The sequence below is a fragment of the Myotis davidii genome, unplaced genomic scaffold (genome assembly GCF_000327345.1).
Source record: "Myotis davidii unplaced genomic scaffold, ASM32734v1 scaffold345, whole genome shotgun sequence".
In the NCBI taxonomy this organism is placed as follows: Eukaryota; Metazoa; Chordata; class Mammalia; order Chiroptera; family Vespertilionidae; genus Myotis; species Myotis davidii.
Genome location: NW_006296540.1, coordinates 2180621 through 2199919, shown reverse-complemented (window position 1 = coordinate 2199919; position 19299 = coordinate 2180621).

Genomic DNA, 19299 nt, shown 5'->3' with positions numbered 1-19299 from the left:
TGGAAGACAAGTAGGGAAAAGACTTCTTTAAATATTTGCTCGTCTTTTTATCCATGGACGAGTTACTAGTTTGTTAACTTATTCCTTGCTTGCATCCCATTTTTATACTTAAAATGAATGGAATGGAACTTGTAATCCATCATGCAGAACTGTCTCCTCATGCATTCATGACTCACATGATTATCAGAGTTATCCTATGCGATAATCAGGGCTGGCACTGTAATTGTCATTTTACTGATGAAATGAGGAGCAGAGAGCTGACTTGATTCCCTGAAGATCACACAGTAAACCAGTGAGGATGGAGAGAACACAGGCCCCCTAAAGGTACTCTTTCAAAGCCATAACCAATTCTAAGTTATGAATATAAAGATGAGTTTAAATTGTCCCTTTTGGGCCTATTCTCCACTCTGGATTATCTGAGTTTCAGAAAAATCTGTTAAACTCTTCTGGAGATAATTCAGAGCGAGTATGGCAACAAAAAGGTATAAGATATAGTATCGTTCTCTATCAAACTGGCATCATTTCAATGCCACTCTCAACAATTGTTACCATATCTATATATCACAATGATTTTTATTTACATAATACTTTCTTCAGTATAGAAGTCATAGGTCAACTAAAACATGAATTGTGACTCAATTACTTATTGTTTCGGTGTTTCTGATAAATAATTTAACCTTTTGAAACTAAGTATTCTTATATATTATTTTAAAATAATAAAATCTGCTTGGTGTGAATTGCTTATAAATAATATATGTCAAGTGCCTGGCACATCGAATCTGCTCAATAATTGTCTTAATTTATTTTAGACTTTATGAACCTAAATCCATTAGTTCTTCTTAAAATGATATATTGGTTTTATTATGCTTATTACATATTCATTTCCTGCCATTTAAAAGCCTCCCAACCTAGCCTTTCTTTCAAGTCTTCTTCATCCTCAATGTCTACTAAAATGCCATCATATTACACATGTTCCAATTTCCCCCCCTCTACTTTAAATACTAATTCCTGATTTGTAGCATCCAACATATTTTATAACATGATATTTTTATAAATTCCAGACGCATCAACCACATTCACTCTTTCACATGACTTCCCTCCAGCACATTCCTATTTTTCTATTTCAAGTAATTATCAGGTTTCAAACTAAGTTCTAATCTACAACAGAGTAATAGCACACTCATCCTGACTTTCTCTTCAGAAATGCCTTGAATATTCTTGGTACTTTAATCTTACAAAAAATTTGAGACTCAAATTATCAATCTCCAAAAATAATGCTTTTGGAATTTTAATTGCAATATTATTGAATATACAGGTGGATTTTGAGATGAAGAGTTCTTCATGATATTAACTACTATTATCCAGGATGGTATATGTCCCTATTAATTGTATTTATTACCTTAGTATAATTTAAAACTTTTTCTTTGGAAGCCTTAAATATGTTTACTTAACTGCATTGAGATGTTCTGCTACTATTGCATGTAGGTTTTATGTTTATTTATTTGTTGTTATTTTTTTTACTACCAAGTTATTTACTGTTGGTATATAGATATATAATTAATCTTATATCAATTCAGATTGCTAAATTCTCTTAGTGTATTCAGTAATCTATCTTCAAATTATTTTGAATGTTCTAATTAAATAATCATAACATCCACAGGTATCATTAGCTTGTATATCCTTCTTCTAAGGCTTATACTTTCAATCTTAGTGTAAGACTCCGGCACAATGCTAAATAGAATGATGATAGCTTTGTCTTATCCAGGATTAACAAAAAACAAACAAACAAACAAAAAAAGCCACACAAGCAATTCATTTGTGTGGAGAAAATCCCAAGGAAGAGGAGCAGGAGACTGATGAGAGTAAAATGTATAAGGAGGGAAAGCGAATACAAAGGCGAGTAATTGATTGATCAGCTCTGTGACAAATGGGGCTTGCTATCATCAAGATCATATAAGATGCCATGAAGACTACACCTCACAGATGTTCACTTAAAAGAGGCAAGAGAGGAGGAGTACTTATCTTCTGGCTCATATCCCCCCATTGTTCAAGAATTATCCATAAGTTATGAACTCATTCGCCCTTCCAGGCCTTACATGCATGAATACTATTAAATTTTCACAGGTTTCTCAAGTCATTGTAGGAAAGACAGTGGAAATGTGTGAGGTAGCTGAGATAATGTTAGCTTATACCCATGTGGCTATAATGAGTGGCGTAAACAATGAGCCAAGAGGATGGCCTAAGTCCCTGATACAGTGAACATCTTTGTCTTAAAGAAAACAATCTGAAAAAGTCTCATTTAGATGACGTTTATTCAAGTTTTTTTAAAAAAATTATTGTTTAAACAATTATATAATAAGAGAGGAATATGCTAATTTGCCATTACACCCTGAGGTGTAACGACCAAGCCATCAAGACCAGATCACGGATCAGCAGGAGGGTGGGCCAGTGAGGTACAAGCGGGCTGTGGAGAGCTACAGGAGGAGGCAGGACAGCAAGCTATGAGGAGGGAAAGGGGGAGCTATAGGAGGGCTGCAGAGAGCTACAGGACAAGGCAGGGCAGCAAGCAAGCAGGAGGCGGAGAGCTACAGGAGAGGGCAGGGCAACAAACTATGGAAAACAGATTTAATCACTCCCATTCCATGACATAAACCCTCACATCAGGTACTTATTTTTCATAGGAAGAGGATATATTTATTTTTAAACCTTAGGGTTTTGAAAAGAGAATGACGGGGAAGAATTTGCCTAATGTTAGTTAATCTCACTTTGTCACAGCATAGAACTTTTTCTAGCTACCCATTTATTTCTATACACCTGAACCAACATATGGAGGCAAGCGTTATTTTGTCCCCAGGGAATGGCCAAGAAAAAGTTAGGGCAAAACTCCAATAATTCCCAAGCTATTTTAATCTCAGCTGTGCTTGACTATCTTCTGTCTGATGTCAGCATCCTCCAAATACCAGTTTAAACCCTCTAGTGTCTTGGGGTCGGGTGAGGTGGGATGGTTGTCACAATTTTCTCTATTTTCCCTGCTCAGATTCCTCTGAAGTCCAACTTGAGGAAGAGAGTCAAAAGTCATGCCAGCTCAACCTTTTGGTGAGAGAAAGAGGGAGCAGGAAAGAGGAGGAGGAAAAAAAAAATAGTCCACTGTACTCCAGTTTGAACTCATCTTAATTAATTATATCTGCAATGACCCTATTTCTGATAGGCTGCGCTCTTTCTAATAGGGAGTTAAGACTTCAACATATGTTAGGGGTCACAATTCAACCTATGTATCCAGTTTAACTTCCTCTTGATATTCTACTTGGGTATTTCTCGGGTGTGCTTCTCAGAACTGATTGCACATTCAAATTACAGGCAGACATATAAAAAACACTAATACCTAAGCCTTACTCTAGAGCAATGGAATTAATTTTTTTCTGAATGGGGCCAGGGAAACCGTGTTTTTTAAAGCTCCCCTGAGCCCAATTAAATCTAAAAACAGAGAGAGAAGATATATATGAAACCCAATTAATCTCAATCGTTTCTATCAACAGCTAATGCCTTGATGGATCTATCAACTCATTTTTACTAATTTGTAGTTGAACATATAAAATCCCTAGTGGTTCAAAGTCTTTGTATGCAAGAATAATTTGTATCTTCAATTTAATTAATAAAATCATGTGAACATTTATACAATTATATATACATATATTAACATGCTCATAATTACATATTTACATACAAACAAACAAATACACACAGATATACACACATCCTCTCTTCTGCTATATAAACTTTAAGAGGCCAGGGATTTTTATCTGTTTAGTTCTATCCTGAACAGTGACGTATCTAAAGTGGGGAGGGGAAGTGGTGGGAATGACAGCCTCCATAATTTTATAACTAACATTGTTTAGGATTCCTAGCACATTATAATAAAAGCAGACGTTTAGTTGATTTTGTTATTGTTTTTAGATTCTCTACTAACAATAAATCGCATTGCTAGTACTTACCTCATTCCCATTTGCCACTACTTCCTTGGCACCTCCTAGGTGCTCTATAAATATTCATTGATTGAATGAATAAGTAAGCATAAGGTGCTCAATAAATGCTTGATGAAAGGATGAAAGGATGGATAGACAGACGAGAGTAAGTGAACAAATGGACTAGTATTCTTGCCTGCATAAGTGAATGAGTGAACCTCTTCAATATATTTTGGTTCTGTTTATCAGACTTAGGGATTCTGATGTATGATCCCAGAAGCCAGAGTAAGAGTTGTTTTAATAAAAGAAAGAAATCTAAATATGATAGCCTTTTCCAACTTAGAAGTCAGATCAAAGCATTAATATCAAGTGACTACAGGCAAAAGACACAGACGGAAAAGAAATTAGTATCGAGCAAGAAAATGTAGTAAAAGGCAATAGAAAAAGCAAACCGTAAGTCTGAGTACACATGGGAATAAAATCACAGTGTTTTTTCCCCTCAACAAGAAAGAAAACACATAAAAATGAATAAAAGGGAAAGGACAAATATTATAAATAGCGGCAAAAGGAGGAAAATGAAAGCAAGGGAAATGGAATAGCATGGTGAAGGAGAGGAAGAAATAGAATCCTCAAGGAAGAAATAAAGCAAGCTAGCAAAGGAGCAGACTGCAGGCCTCTGATTGTATTTCATTTATAACTGTTCATACATTTTATTATATTTCTTTGGCCGGAGTCCCACATCCCTTTATGTCTGAAGGAAGTGGGTGGCAGAAAAACGTTGCTCTGGGGACTTGAGATTTATTGCCTTGTACACTTAGTGTTAGGCTAATTTTTTTTTCTCTTTAAATTACATGCCACTGTCATGTTCAAAATAAAAGCTTCAGATGGTCTGCGGGCCCTGTATCATTGTAAGGACTGCTTTTATTAACAGTGAAAGCCTAATGCAAACATGTTTTTATTCTAAGCAAATCAGAAACCACTGAGGTGATACCAACTTCTATACTCATGTGATCAAAACCATGTCTCCAGTAAAGAATAGGGCATGGGTAATCGCCCTCAGTAAATGAAACATTCCACAGGAAATGTGCAAATACAGCCTTGAAAAACCTGGTGTTTGAATCCAGACAGACCTGTATTTACATCGTGGTAACCTTGAGCAAGTTACTTAAATTATCTCAGCTTCAGTTTCCTTAGGTGTAAATAGGCATACTAGTAGTACTGAGCTCATTATATTTCATATGGAGATTATATATTATAATGTTTATAAAGTTCTTAACACAGAATCTGGCAAGTACTCTAAATAATGAGTAATTTTATTAATAAATTTCTTTTTCATCCTAAGGTCTGCTTTAAGAAAAATTCTTCAAATCTTAAATTTTTATAAATGTACATTCAGATTTAAACCACCCAATGAAAGGGAAAATATGATTAGCTACTTCCTCTATTCTTTATAGCTAATTAAGTGAAAAGTTGTATTGATTAAATTTTCTTATTGTTTATATTCTTTTTAAGGTTAAGGTGTAATTGATGTAAAACATTATATTAGTTATAGATGTATAACATAATGATTTGATATCTGTATATATTATGGAATGATCACCATAATAAATCTAGTTAACATCTATCATCAGATGTAGTTATAGAATTTTTGTGTGTGTCTATATTCTTGTCTGTATTCTTATATATTCTTGATGATCTGGCATTTGGGGGTCTTGATCCTGGAAAGCCTGCCCCTCCTAAGGCTAGCTAAGTATAAAGCCATGACTTCTCTGGACATGTGTCTTGGATGAACAAACCAACCAACCCAGAGCCCACATCCTCAACCATCTCCTTTATTAAACTCTCACAACCAGGCCAGTGTTTTTCTTAACTCAATAACCCCAGAGCCAGCTACCAGACAACTAGAGACTACCCATAGAGTCCAGAGCCTGCCAAAATTGTTTGAACTGTCTAATTTTAAAGCTTACTCAGCATCCCTATCCTGCCTGACCCATTTTTTCCCCTGGTAAAGACTCTGGGCCATGATCCTTCCTCCCCCACGCTTCCTTCTGAGCAATTCTGGACCTTCTCCAGGTGGCCCTCAATGGTATGCTGTGCCTCCTGTTTCTAGGAATCTGTAAGTAAAAACATCTCTCTTCATGATAGTGATTTCCATGTCTGCATCTCTTACTGTATATGATTAAATGAAGTCCCTGGTATATTTCAACACAGAAGAAATTCTGTGCTGTCATTTTAATTATATAGGCTATAAATTCTTTAATCAAAGAACCCAGAATGCAACAAATTCTCTGACAAATTTACTACTGTCTCATTCACATAAGCATTCTACCACCATTACTCCCAAATTTTCCTCATTGTGAAACCCATTGTAGCTTTCTATAGCACCTGCTCCCACGCTGAGACAGACCCAGTGGCTGCTAATGTGGAGAGCCCTGGCCTAGCTTCTGAATCACCTCTCTGCCTGGTTTGCAGAAGTCTTTCACACAGAGCGTCTGCCATTTCCCTCAGTGATTCCCTCTCCTATTTGATATTCCTTTAGTCTGCGGACAACTTTTTTAAGTTACTGTTTTTAGAAATTTCACTTCCATGTTGGCCACCCAGTGAAAGAGCTTCAACCTAAAACATAGTCTTCTTATTCAGCTTTCAAGCCCTAAGAACTTAAAATCCTCTACTCTAAAAACCTCTATGCTATATTTTTAAAAAATTTATTTTCACTTCTAGTGAGAACTTCCTCTTATACTTTGAATGACCTGTGCCTCAATTTCTCACTTTCCTTGTAGTAAACACCATGTCTGTTTTCACTATAGATTTCCCCTCATCTGCCTCAATGTCAGGATCAGCTATTATTAATCCAAGCACTTCAAAATCCAGAATTTTTCTATTCTAGGATTTTCTATCACTCTTGATGTGTTTGCCTCACTTCTAAGCTGCCAAGCATTTTTAAAGCACATTGACCTTATTTGGACAAAATCAAAGGCAGCCAACTAAACTGGGCTCCCGGTATCTTAGCGATAAATCATTTCTGGTTGGCTCTCTCATTTACTTTGCACAGAAGCTGGCTCATAACTTTTTCACACTTTTCAAATGTTCAATCTAATTTGTACCCCCTTTATCTTCAGTATCTATTCTTGTCTCATCTATTAAGGAGGGTCTAATTTTAGTCTTTAATTTTTTAGGTGCATATAATTATCAATTTTCTCTTTTGCTTCCATTGTTTCAAAATCCATATTCTACTTAAATCCATTTCCCTCATCCTCTATGAGACCTCTGTGCCACCTAAGACTCCTTCAGTGGCAAATAATAAAAATAAAATTTAACATTCAGTCAATAATAAGAATTCACAGATTCATTTCAATCAAAATCCCAAAGTTATAGCTGGATTTAGGAATGTGCAGATACAGGGACTAAAGGTTGCCATGAGGACTCTCTTTCTTTCCATTTCCCACTATGGATTCTACTGCATTTACTTCATTTTCAGTTCCCAGATAGAGAACCCAAGAAATCCCAGGGTCACTTTAATCCATCACCAGATGGAGAAGAATAAGAGTCCACTTATCCTGTTAGGACAAAGAAAAGCCCAATAATTGGGTCTCAGTGGTCCCTGATACCATAGTTTGAAGATCAGTCTCTCTCACCAGTTGAAAGAAGTGGGTGGATAATCATGTCTGGTCTATGACACATGAAATTAGGGAGAACAGGGGATAAAAGGCGTATGAATTCAACTCTACCACCATCACAAAGACCAAGAATAAAAAGGTAGATTTTCAAACCAAAATTGGGAAAGAAGTAGATAAAATAACACTAGATGACCAATAGACAACTATTAACCATGACACTTAGCTCTATCAACTTCTTCCTCTTTATATATGTTCTTTTATTTCTTTCATTTATAAAGGACCACATTATAGGAAAAATAGTCATTAAAATGTGTCTTTCTTTGACCTACTTTCTTAGTATAATCCTTTTTTTCACCTCACAACTTTTTACAAATGTCAATGTCATTGTCTGCTTTTGAATCACTAGTGGACGTCCACCTTAATTAGCTTATTGCCCTTTTATTAGTATAGATGCTTTCTTAAAAATACTAATATTAAGTAATGTTGTATTGTCTGCCTCATTTTTTGTTTCATTTTATTATTATGAAATCTAGTCATTATTCACCTTTCCCCAATTAAAATGTGGAATAATTATATGTATAATGCTTTCACTATTATTTCATGAAAAATTTCATGTTTCTACCTAGGGCATTTTACTTTCTTTAACACAACAGTTAAAGGAGGAGCACATGTATACCAGAAGCTTCCATGAACTACTAGTCTCCATGTCTCAGCAATGCCATGCTAGCAGTTTTATCACACAACTCATACGTCTCTAGCCACACAATATAGTAAGTCATTATTGGCAGGATCCTGACGAATGAAGCTCAAGTGGTTAAGGTCAATTGCCTCAGCTTCAGTGAAACAAGCTGGGCTGCTTTCCATTCTGCTTGCTCAACAGAGAAGGATTTGCTTCCAAAATTAAACATGAAGGGGTCACATTCAGAGGAAAGCTCCCTGGATCTACTCTCTGAGAAATATCTCACACAGGATCCAAAAGCATCCCTTAGTCTTCCTCTTTTCCTGATGGGACAGTGACAAACACCTCCTGAAAACCAGGGTTCAGGATGCCAATAAAGATACCTAGCGTTAAGGACATAGATCAAGTATGATTTCAGACCCCATGTATGGTAGGATCAGGGTCTTTCTGTTTTGGTCAGTAGTGAGTACATCCAAGTAAATCTATGTGTGATCCAAAGTTATATTCACAGAGTATGAAGTGCCTGCCATGGACTAGGTATAAATAAGTTGTTTTGAGATCGATCAAATGAATAAAACTTAATAAATAAATGAGTGGATTGCTCAGGGCCTGATAGGACTGAAGTGAAATAGCTAACTGCATTTACAGGAGTTGGGAAATGCAGGGGTAGGAGACAAGACCACATGTTTGCTCTGGTAATTTTCTGTAGGAAACCGAGGAGGAGATCTTGAACATTCATTCTTGGGTAGAAGGAAGTAAAAGGAAGTATACAAAGCAAACTAAAAATAGTCCCAAAGTTATTTTAAGCAACATTTTTATCATTTCAACTTATTAATCAAACAAGTTGACAGACAATCTTATATAATAATCAGGTATTATGTAAATTAACCCTCATGCCCTCACAAGATGGCTGCCTATGACTAGGCCAGCAGCAGGTTTAGTGAGGGACGACCAAACAACTGGACAAGCATCTGCGTGGGGCAACCAGGCTGGTAGGGGGGTTAGTGAGGGATGACCAAATGACTCAACAGTGGTTGCGTGGGGTGACCAGATCGGCAGGGCAGTTGGGGGTGATCAGGCCAGCAGCGGGGGGCAGGAGGCAGTTAGGGTGACCAGGCAGGCAGGCAGGTGAGCGAGTAGGAGCCAGCGGTCCAGATTTTGAGAGGGATGTCCGACTGTTGGTTTAAACTGGCAGTCGGACATCCCCCGAGGGGTCCTGGATTGGAGAGGGTGCAGGCTGTGCTGAGGGGACCCCCCCCCATACAAATTTCATGCACCAGGCCTCTAGTGAATTTATAATGCCTCAAAATACTACACTATACTATACCCTCAGGACTTTCACATTGTCCTCTATAGTTTTATTTTTAATATTAAAGTTGCAATAGCCCTGGCCCATGTGGCTCAGTTGGTTGAGGTTTGTTTCATGCACCAAAAAGTGTCTGCTTTGATTCCCAATCAGGGCACATGCCTGGGTTGCATGCTCAATCCCAGGAGGGGGTGTGCAGGAGGCAGCCAATCAATGTTTCTCTCTCACATGGATGTTTCTCTCTCTCCCTCTCACTTCCTCTCACTCTGAAATCAATAAATACACATTTTTTTTTAAAAAAAAGAAAGTTGCAATAGCTACAACTTTTTTCCACTGCATGTTTCTTTTTCAGTTCTCTTTTGTGCATACAAAGAGTTTAATTAAGATATTAAAATATTTAAAAATAATAAAGCATACAACTATATATCTGTACCCCTACTTTAGTAATAAAAATACTCTCAATACTTCAAGCCCTATGTTCATCTTTATAATTGTCCCATGCTGCATATTCCCCTGCAACAGAGGTAACCTTGTCCCAAGTATGTTTACTATGTCCTTGTTTTTCTTTACAGCTGTGTATGTGTGTTTCTGTGTATCTGTTTATGTATATGTATATTTAAGAGATGAGTCTGCATGTATCTATGTATATATATTTATGTAATATTTTGAACTTTAAATAAATATCCTATATAATAAAGGTGCAATATGCAAATGGTTGTTATGCTGTGAAGCGTAACGAATGACCATGTAACGACCAGATCACAGATCAGCAGGAGGCTGGGGCGGTGAGCTAGAGCTACAGGAGGGCAGCAAGCTATGGGGTGGGGGTGTGTGGGGGCAAAGGGAGCTACAGGTGGGCGGGGCAGCAGGTGGAGAGCTACAGGAGGGCAGCAGTGAATTACTGGCGAGATACTGGCACATGATTCGTGTGCAAGGCTACTAGTCTATACTAATAAAAGGCCTGTGGCCGTGACGCTGTAACATGTAATAATCAAACAACCGGTCACCAGGAAGTCCACAGACCAGAAAACCGCGGCCCCAGCAGGGACATGCATCCTGATCAGGGGCATGGCCAGCCTGCAAACCACTGGTGCCCCAAGCCCAGGCCAGCCTTGCCCCCCAGTGGGGATCTGTACCCTGATCCAGGGGTGTGGCTGGCCTGCAAGCCACCGGCTCCCCAAGCCCAGGCCGGCCTCTCCCCTGAGTGGAATCAGCAGTTGGTCAGCTCGCTGTTAGGGGCCTGATATCCAGGAATCCCACTGACCCACACCCAGGACCCAGACATCAGGGTGGCAGGAAATTAGTCAAGCGCTCTGAAAGTGTTTTTACTCTTAATGTCATATACAGGGAGATATTAGAGTAAGTTTAATCAATTTATCAGTCATTGTTTGTATCAATGTTGTTTTTATATCAAGTTTCTTTTTTTATATCATGTGTTTGTTGTTATATCATGTTGTTGTTTATTTATTAATAAATTTATATATTACTTTCATATACATTTTTCTAATTTTATTTACTCTCTGACACTCTATTATAGAGAAAGGGCAAATAGTGATATTGAAATATTTCTTCTAATTAATTCCCTTTCAATGTACACGAATTCGTGCACCAGGCCACTAGTAATTATGTAATACTAGAGGCCTGGTGCATGAATTCGTGCATGGGTGTGGTCCCTCGGCCTGGCTGGCGATCGGGGCCATCCCACCCACTCCCAATCCGTGCCATCCAGCTTAGGGGAGGGACCGTGGAAGGTTGGCTGTGGGAGCGCACTAACCACCAGGGGGCAGCTCCTGCATTGAGCGTCTTCCCCCTGGTGGTCAGTGTGCATCATAGCTACTGGCCAATGATCTGATCATAAATTTTGCTTAGGCTTTTATACATATAGATAGATTCTCCTGTGAAATGATTTTTCATACTCAAAAAACATGAGAATTTATCCACATTAAAGTGTGAATCCACAGTTTGTTAATTTTCTCTGAAGTATGGTATTTCATTAGGTGAATATGCTACTATCTGTTTTTTCCTATTGAACATCTGCATTGATTCTGATATTTTTCTTTTAATGAAAAAAAGATGGCACTAAACACACTGTCCATGATTGTGTTTCTGAACCTGTTCAAGGACTGGGTCACCAGTGTGCACAGTGGACAATACCAGGGAAGCTGCATTTCTGGAGGGGCCCATGAACAACCCTGAAGCTTGATATCCTCACTTGCGTTCCTCAGAACTCTCTTGGCTCTTTATGGCGCTTGCCTCTTCTACACATATTTTAACATTGCTCTATCAATATGGCGAAAAACATCTGTTGGGATTTGATTGAAAATTGATTCACCACATTAATCAATTTCAGGGGAATTTGCATATTTCTATTATGTTTTCTTATCTAAAAACAGTATATATCTCTCTAGGTAGATCTTACTTCATGCATTTGAGAACTTTCATAAATCTTTCAATACAAGTTTTACAAGCCTTATATTACGTTGATTCTTCTGTACACAATATTTTTGTTTCTATTACAAATGACATAATTTTGTATCTACTGATTACTTGTTGCTATAGTGTAGAAATGCAAACTTCATTTGCGTATCTAACATCCTTATTAAATCTTATGAATTCAAATACATTTCTTTTAGTTTTATTTGTAAAATAAAACTTTTAGTTTTTATTTGTAAGCATTTTATATACTTTTCCAATCATTTAATCCTTTTAGTTTTTATTTGTAAGCATTTTATATACTTTTCCAATCATTTAATCCTTTTATCATTATTATTATTATTTGCTTTACTTTACTGGCAAAACCTTATAGGAATTGTTTCCATTTTAATTTAAACTGATTTAATGCATTTACAAAGTTTTTCTTGCCTTCTTTTAGGTAGATTGAGGTATTGTGCTTATCTGTCCATGTTTTTGACCCTCAACCCCCCTCATCACATAAATACACACTTTCCAAATAAAGATGTTATATCTGAAATTTGTATACTTTGAATGATTTTCCCAGAAATTATTTCATGTATATTTTGATTAACATTTATAATCAATCAGTATATTTATCCTCTTCTTAAATAACATAAATTACTTAGAACAATTTAACTATTCTCTTAACTTTTGTGCTTTCTTTGTTCAGTATTTCTCTTTTGGCTGTTTTTAGTAAACCAAAATTGCATTCTTGATTATCTTTTTAGCTCAGCAACTAATTCAGCAATTCTTGATCTATGTCCAATCTTCCTCTTAACCCTTCCATGGGGCATTTCATTTCATTAAAATATTATATTTAGTTATTTTTAAATTATTTTGGTGATATGCTTTGAATGCTAATCATATTTTGTTAAAGATGTAAGATATTTCTCATATAGTTATTTTAACATCAATGTGTATATGAATTCTAACTTGTATCATGTGTTTGGGTATTTTTTATTTTGAGATCATATGCAATGAAATTTTGTGTGATTTGAAGTCTTGGTTGTGGGCTAATTTCCTAGAGAAGATTTACCTTATTTCGATGAGGTTCCTTGGACTCTTATCATCCAGGACTATTTTAAATTAAATCCTTAGTCTATTTTTTCCCTGGACATATAGGTAGTTTGACTCCATATTTCAAACCTTTGTTAGATTTTTCCTTTTTGTTTCATTTTATTTTCTCTTTGAAGACATACATTCCTTTGTTATCTCATATTTCTTGCTGTTTGTTTCTCTAGTCCAAAATTTCACTTAAAACTGTTCGCTCTCACGGTTTTGATTTTATTCAGCACTCTCTAAAAATGAATCCTGTCTTTTTAAAGCCAAATGCTAATGATTATCAGATCCCTGTAGGCAGCCATCTGCTTTGGGGCTTGCTTACTTCTCGGATTTATGCTTTCCTTATATTTTTGACTCTAGATGATTCCTTTTTTATCTTATCTATTATTCATGCACTATAGTTATTCATTTTTAATTCTATTTAAGGAAAGGCCTTACAGTGAGAAGTGCTCAGGATGTGAGAAAAATGAAGAGGTTATCTGAAATATACTGGTTGTGAGAAAGAATAGGCTGATGAAATAAAAGGTTTGCATAGGTCAGCAAGGCCAGATGATAGGGCATTGAAGTACACGAAACACAAATGGATTTTATTCTTTTGGCTGAAGGAAGCCATGGTTGATTTTTAAGCTCTCATAAGGCTACATTTCTTCATTCCTCTACTTTTCTGGCTGGTTTACATTTTTATTTTGTCCTGTGAAATTTATACCACTTTTCTTTAAAGTCAATGCTAGGTGGATCTTAGGCAAGTATCACTTCAGTACTACACAAGCCTTGTATATTTGAGAGGCCCACGTTGTCTGTGCTCTTATTTAATATAGGCCAAACAAAAACTGTGTCAGTCTGTCCAGATGGTTGGCTCGGTGGTTGAGCATCAACTTATGAATCAACTGGTCACCTAGTTCAATTCTTGGTCAGGACACATGCCCAGGTTGTGGGCTCGATCCCCAGTTAGGGGTGTGTAGAGGCAGCTGATTGATGTTTCTCTCTCTCATCAGTGTTTCTATCTCTTTATCCCTTTCCCTTTCTCTCTCTCTCAAATCAATAAAAAAGCATTTTTTTTTAAAGCAGTGTCAAGTTGATAGGCACTGATGTGTTCAGGCAGTGATTACAGGTAGTTTTAATTGGAGTGTAATGGAGCATAATAATGGTAATAATTCTAACTCATAGAAGTTGGAAAAATAATAAAATCTAGTTGTGCCTAACATCCAATATGGACCATGGATAGGCCAGTGATGAGACTCTTCATGAAATGATACACTAGGTATAAAAGCAGGTAGAGTGATATATGAAATTGTTGTTCTAGCACTATGCTAAAATATATCAATCTGTTTTGTGGATATAGTTACTCATGATTAGTATAGAACCAGTATTCTATCCCTGGGCTTAAATTTTTACTTCTTGTGCATGCAATCTGTTTCTTAAGTTTCAAAGATAGAATTTTTCCACTCAAGAACTCCAGTCTTTATATTTCAGTTTCTATAAAGAGTTCTGCAAATAGCAACTCTGTTATTTTTCTTCAAAGTACCATTCTTGCATTTCTTATTTGCCAGATGAAAATATTGAAAAAGTTGAGGATGATATTATTTAGAAAACTTGATAACTTGAAACTTTCTACACTTTGGAGAATGGCAGCAGTAAATTATACGGAAACATATATTCTATCCCTACTGTCACAGAAGATGTATATTAAGTCTGTATAACAGGATAGTTCTCTGTTAAAGTCTATTTCATAAAACCTCCCATTTTTTTTATATAGAGACAGTATAATGTCTGTTAGCTGTCAAAATAAAATTGTGTTTTAGATAAAATATATTTTAAACAATTATTCCAATTATAGTATTTTTTCAGCACTTTTAAGATATCAAAATTTATTTTATTATCTAATTTAATATCCTTTGTCATATTTAGTTAAGAATATGTGGGAAGGCAGACACTAGATTATATATTTGGGAGGACAGAAGCTCATGGGTTCATTGTGTCTGAGATTTCTACATGTCCTAATAGGATAATTCTAAAGCCAAATTATGAATATTTTGAACAAAGTCACTAGTTTAGCTATCAGCCTGGTGAGTTGCTTCAGCTGAAGGTACTAGATGAATAGTTCATTGTGGGAGAGGAGTTGGACATCCAAAGGGTGATATTAGAAATTCAAGGGGAGCATATGTAATTTTAAAAAGCATGTCCAAAATTATTATTGTTTCAATTTGGTTTTAAATACAATCAATTCAAATAACACAAAATGAGGGTAAAAGTTTAATATACACCAAACTTATACTTTAATCATTAAAAGCATGGATCAAACTAAATATATTAATTAGTAACTTCCCTTGCATAATTCTAATATAGTTACCTATACCATAGTTCCTTGCAAAATTTTACTTTCTCTAGATATAGACCTAGAGAAAAGATGTATAATGTACTGTGGAGATATTCAATGAGGTATAAAATCCTACATCTATCTGAAACAATTCTATCACAATGATTCTCTTTTTTTCTCTGTTCAAATTTTCGTCAGGGGGACTACTTTGTTTGAGCTTTAATCTATATGATATAAACAGTAGTGTCAATTTGCCACTGATCTAATTTGATTCATGTAGATACAAATCAGGTAGTCCAAACACTAGAATCTCTTTCTTTATAAGTTATTTGCATGTACATAGTATTTTTATCTTCAAGGGAAGTAATAAACACTAATTAAGCTCTGGGAAGGCATTATGAAATGGCAGCTTATGCCTTCAGATATCATAGGGCAGTGATGGCGAACCTATGACACATGTGTCAGAGGTGACAGGCGAACTCGTTTTTTTTGGTTGATTTTTCTTTGTTAAATGGTCTTTAAATATATAAAATACATATCAAAATTATAAGTCTTTGTTTTACTATGGTTGCAAATATCAAAAAATTTCTATATGTGACACGGCACCAGAGTTAAGTTAGGGTTTTTCAAAATGCTGACACGCCGAGCTCAAAAGGTTCGCCATCACTGTCATAGGGATTACTGACTCAGTAGAATAGAGGAAACAAGACTGTACAATTATAGAATCCGAGTTTAAGTTGGAAAGGGACTTATGACACACGGCTCATTTTACATATATTAAAGTTTTTATATATGTTTTCTTTACTGAGTTAGGTCCACATTCCAGAATCTTCATCTTAAATTGTACTAAGGGAAATGGTTGTAATGGAGAGCAATCTCAACTTTCTACTCTTCCTTTGTTTGTCTGCTGTTCTTGAAAGGAATGAGAGGACAGGTGGAGGTGAAATACACATATTGAGAATGAAAGAAATTATGTTAGAAAAAACAAAGACATGCTATTTGTCAAATGTATGGTTGGGGTAGCAATGAGGTGCTATGTAAAATCTTGGAATTTGTTAAACACTGCAATCCACAGTACCTTCTGTGAAAACACATCTATACAGATCAAAGTAGACTTCCAAATAGTAAAGATCAAATCCTGTCAGAGAAATACTAACCAAATGAGAGCTGATATAATTATATTATTATCTGACAAAGCAAAAGTGTTTATCTTAAGACTTAATGATTATAACATGAGGAGAAATTTTTCAAAGAAATAATGAAAGTAACTTTACAAATTTGATGATAATTATTAAATACACATAAAAGAAGCTCAACAGCAGCCAAGTAGGATAAACATCAGAAGAAACATAGCCAAACATATTACAAGCAGAAAAGTTGAAAGCTAAAAGTAAAGAGAAAATGTTGAAAGTGGCAAGAGAAAAATGACCCTTCATAGATAAGAGAGACCCAATAAGAAATTCAGCTGATTTCTTACCTGGAACAATGAAAGCAAGAAGGAGGTAGATTGACATATTCAGAGTGTGGAATGAAAAGAAAATACTACCAACCAACAATATTATATCCTGCAAAACGTATTTTAAATATTAAGGTGGGATAAAGACATTTCCAGATACCGTTTTACTAATAAAAGGTCTTCAGGGTAAAAGCATGTTAAACTGCATCCTGCATCCAGTGAAAATATACTTCAGAAATGATGGAAAGCCCTATCTGGTTTGGCTCAATAAATAGAGCATAGGCCTGTGGACTGAAAGGTCCCAGGTTCGATTCCAGTCAAGGGCACATGCCCAGGTTGTGGGCTCGTTTCCCAGTAGCGGGTGTGCAGGAGGCAGCCAATCAATGATTTGTTCTCATCATTGATGTTTCAATCTCCCTCTCCCTCTCCCTTCCTCTCTGTGAAATCAATAAAAATGAATTTAAAAATGTTTGTAAAAAAGAAATGATGGAGAAAGCAAGATATTCCTTGACGCTTTAGTCACAAAGTCAAGACTAAGACTTTTTTCACCAGCAGATATATTTGCTCTCCACCACCACCTATAACTAAAGAAGTACTCTAAACTGAGAGAAAGCAATATAGAAAAGAATCTTGAAACATCAAGAAGGAAGGAGAAATACAGTAAAAGCTATATGTAGGCAAATACAATAGATTTTCTTTATTCTTTTGAGTTAACTAAATTATGTTTGATGTTTAAAGCAAAAATTATACTACTTAATACTATTGGATGTAGTTTTGATGCAGGTAGAGAAAATATTTAACAAAATTTAGCTATAAATGAGTGAGGGTAAGTCGAGGAAAGCGAGATAATATTTCTACACTTTAACTTGTAATGTAACAATACCAATAGAAATAAAAACTTATGTTGTGATATCTTAGGTATAAGCAATAGAATATAAAAATCAACCTATTTCATTTATCCTACATATTTGAATGAATTATTGGTAGGGGAAAAAAAAAGGATAGCTATTCTTCTGAGCAACTCAAAAGGGCCTAAGTAAAATTGTGACATCATTAATAATTACTTTTTTCTTCTTTTCATGTTTAGTATCCCACCCTACTGTTCTTATTAGTATGTCACAGAGTATTCTGAAATGAGTTTCATTTCCAGAAAATGTTACAGCTTCACTACAAATTTATCTGTTCCTTCAAATATCATTGAAATTCCCTGCTCTCTAATAGGGAGCTTAAACAGCTGTCTAAGTCAAGTGAGAGTTCATAATAATAGACTTTAAACAATACTCTGCCCAGTCCAGATAACACTTGCCCTTTAAATAGCATCTTTGATGTTAAAGAAAACTGGAATTTAAATGTGCAAGTTAGAAGAAATCCTAAAAGTAGCTTCTTACTTTATCTATAATGAAAGTTGGCCCTTAAAAAGTAGAAATCTTTCTTGAAAACAATTGTAGGCATATAGAAAGAAAAAACGAAAGGATCTCTGATTCATGAATCACTTATTACTTCCCCACCTGTGAATAATTCTAAGAACTTAAAAAGTGAAAATAATAATCTTATAAATATATACAAAATTCAAAGTAGTAATATGTTGTCCAAAGGAATCTCATATGTATTAATTTGCATCAAACTAAAAGCATATGCACACATTTTTAAAGCAACATACTTTTAACAGCAGGTAGATCTCATTAGGGCAGAAAATCCTAGGCAAACTAAATCCATGAGTATATATTTTTAGGGACATTTCCTTGCTTTAGATAGGTTCTTGTCTCAAAACTTGTCCATATTGGTAAGATCCTTGAGGAGAAAGTTTTAACGTATGACTCAGTACATGCTAAATAAATTAATGAGCATATAGTGGACAAATGAACATTGGATAGAGGAGAATATGTGGATAATCCCCAGTGACCAAAATTTTGAAGGACATACCTAGACAAAATGCTGGCAACAAATATTTTTAAGTGCCTCACCTTGCTATGTTCTTTGGTTAGAGAAGAATGGTACCCAACCTCTCTCCTTAGGAAACTTGCTTTCTAAGAGGACACTAACTTCGTTCTAACACTGTGTGTGGTTCCCCCATCACAGAAACCATAGCGCCTCACAACCTGCTTACACTTCCTTTCACTATTTGAGAGTAGTTCTGAAAAGCCGTCCTGCTAGTTGCTGCTGAGACTGGCCATCTGTAGGCAAAGGTGTGTCACTGGCTTCGGAGTGAAACTGAAGGAGGATGGTAGAGGGCTTGCACCTGCTAACAATGAAAGGCCTCAGTTTTCAGGGAGAAGGACTTTGTACTGTAGGTTGTGGTTCACTGACTCTACAGCAGCGGTTCTCAATCTGTGGGTCGCGACCCCTTTGGCGGTTGAACGACCCTTTCACAGGGGTCGCCTAAGACCATCCTGCATATCAGATATTTATATTATGATTCATAACAGTAGCCACATTACAGTTCTGA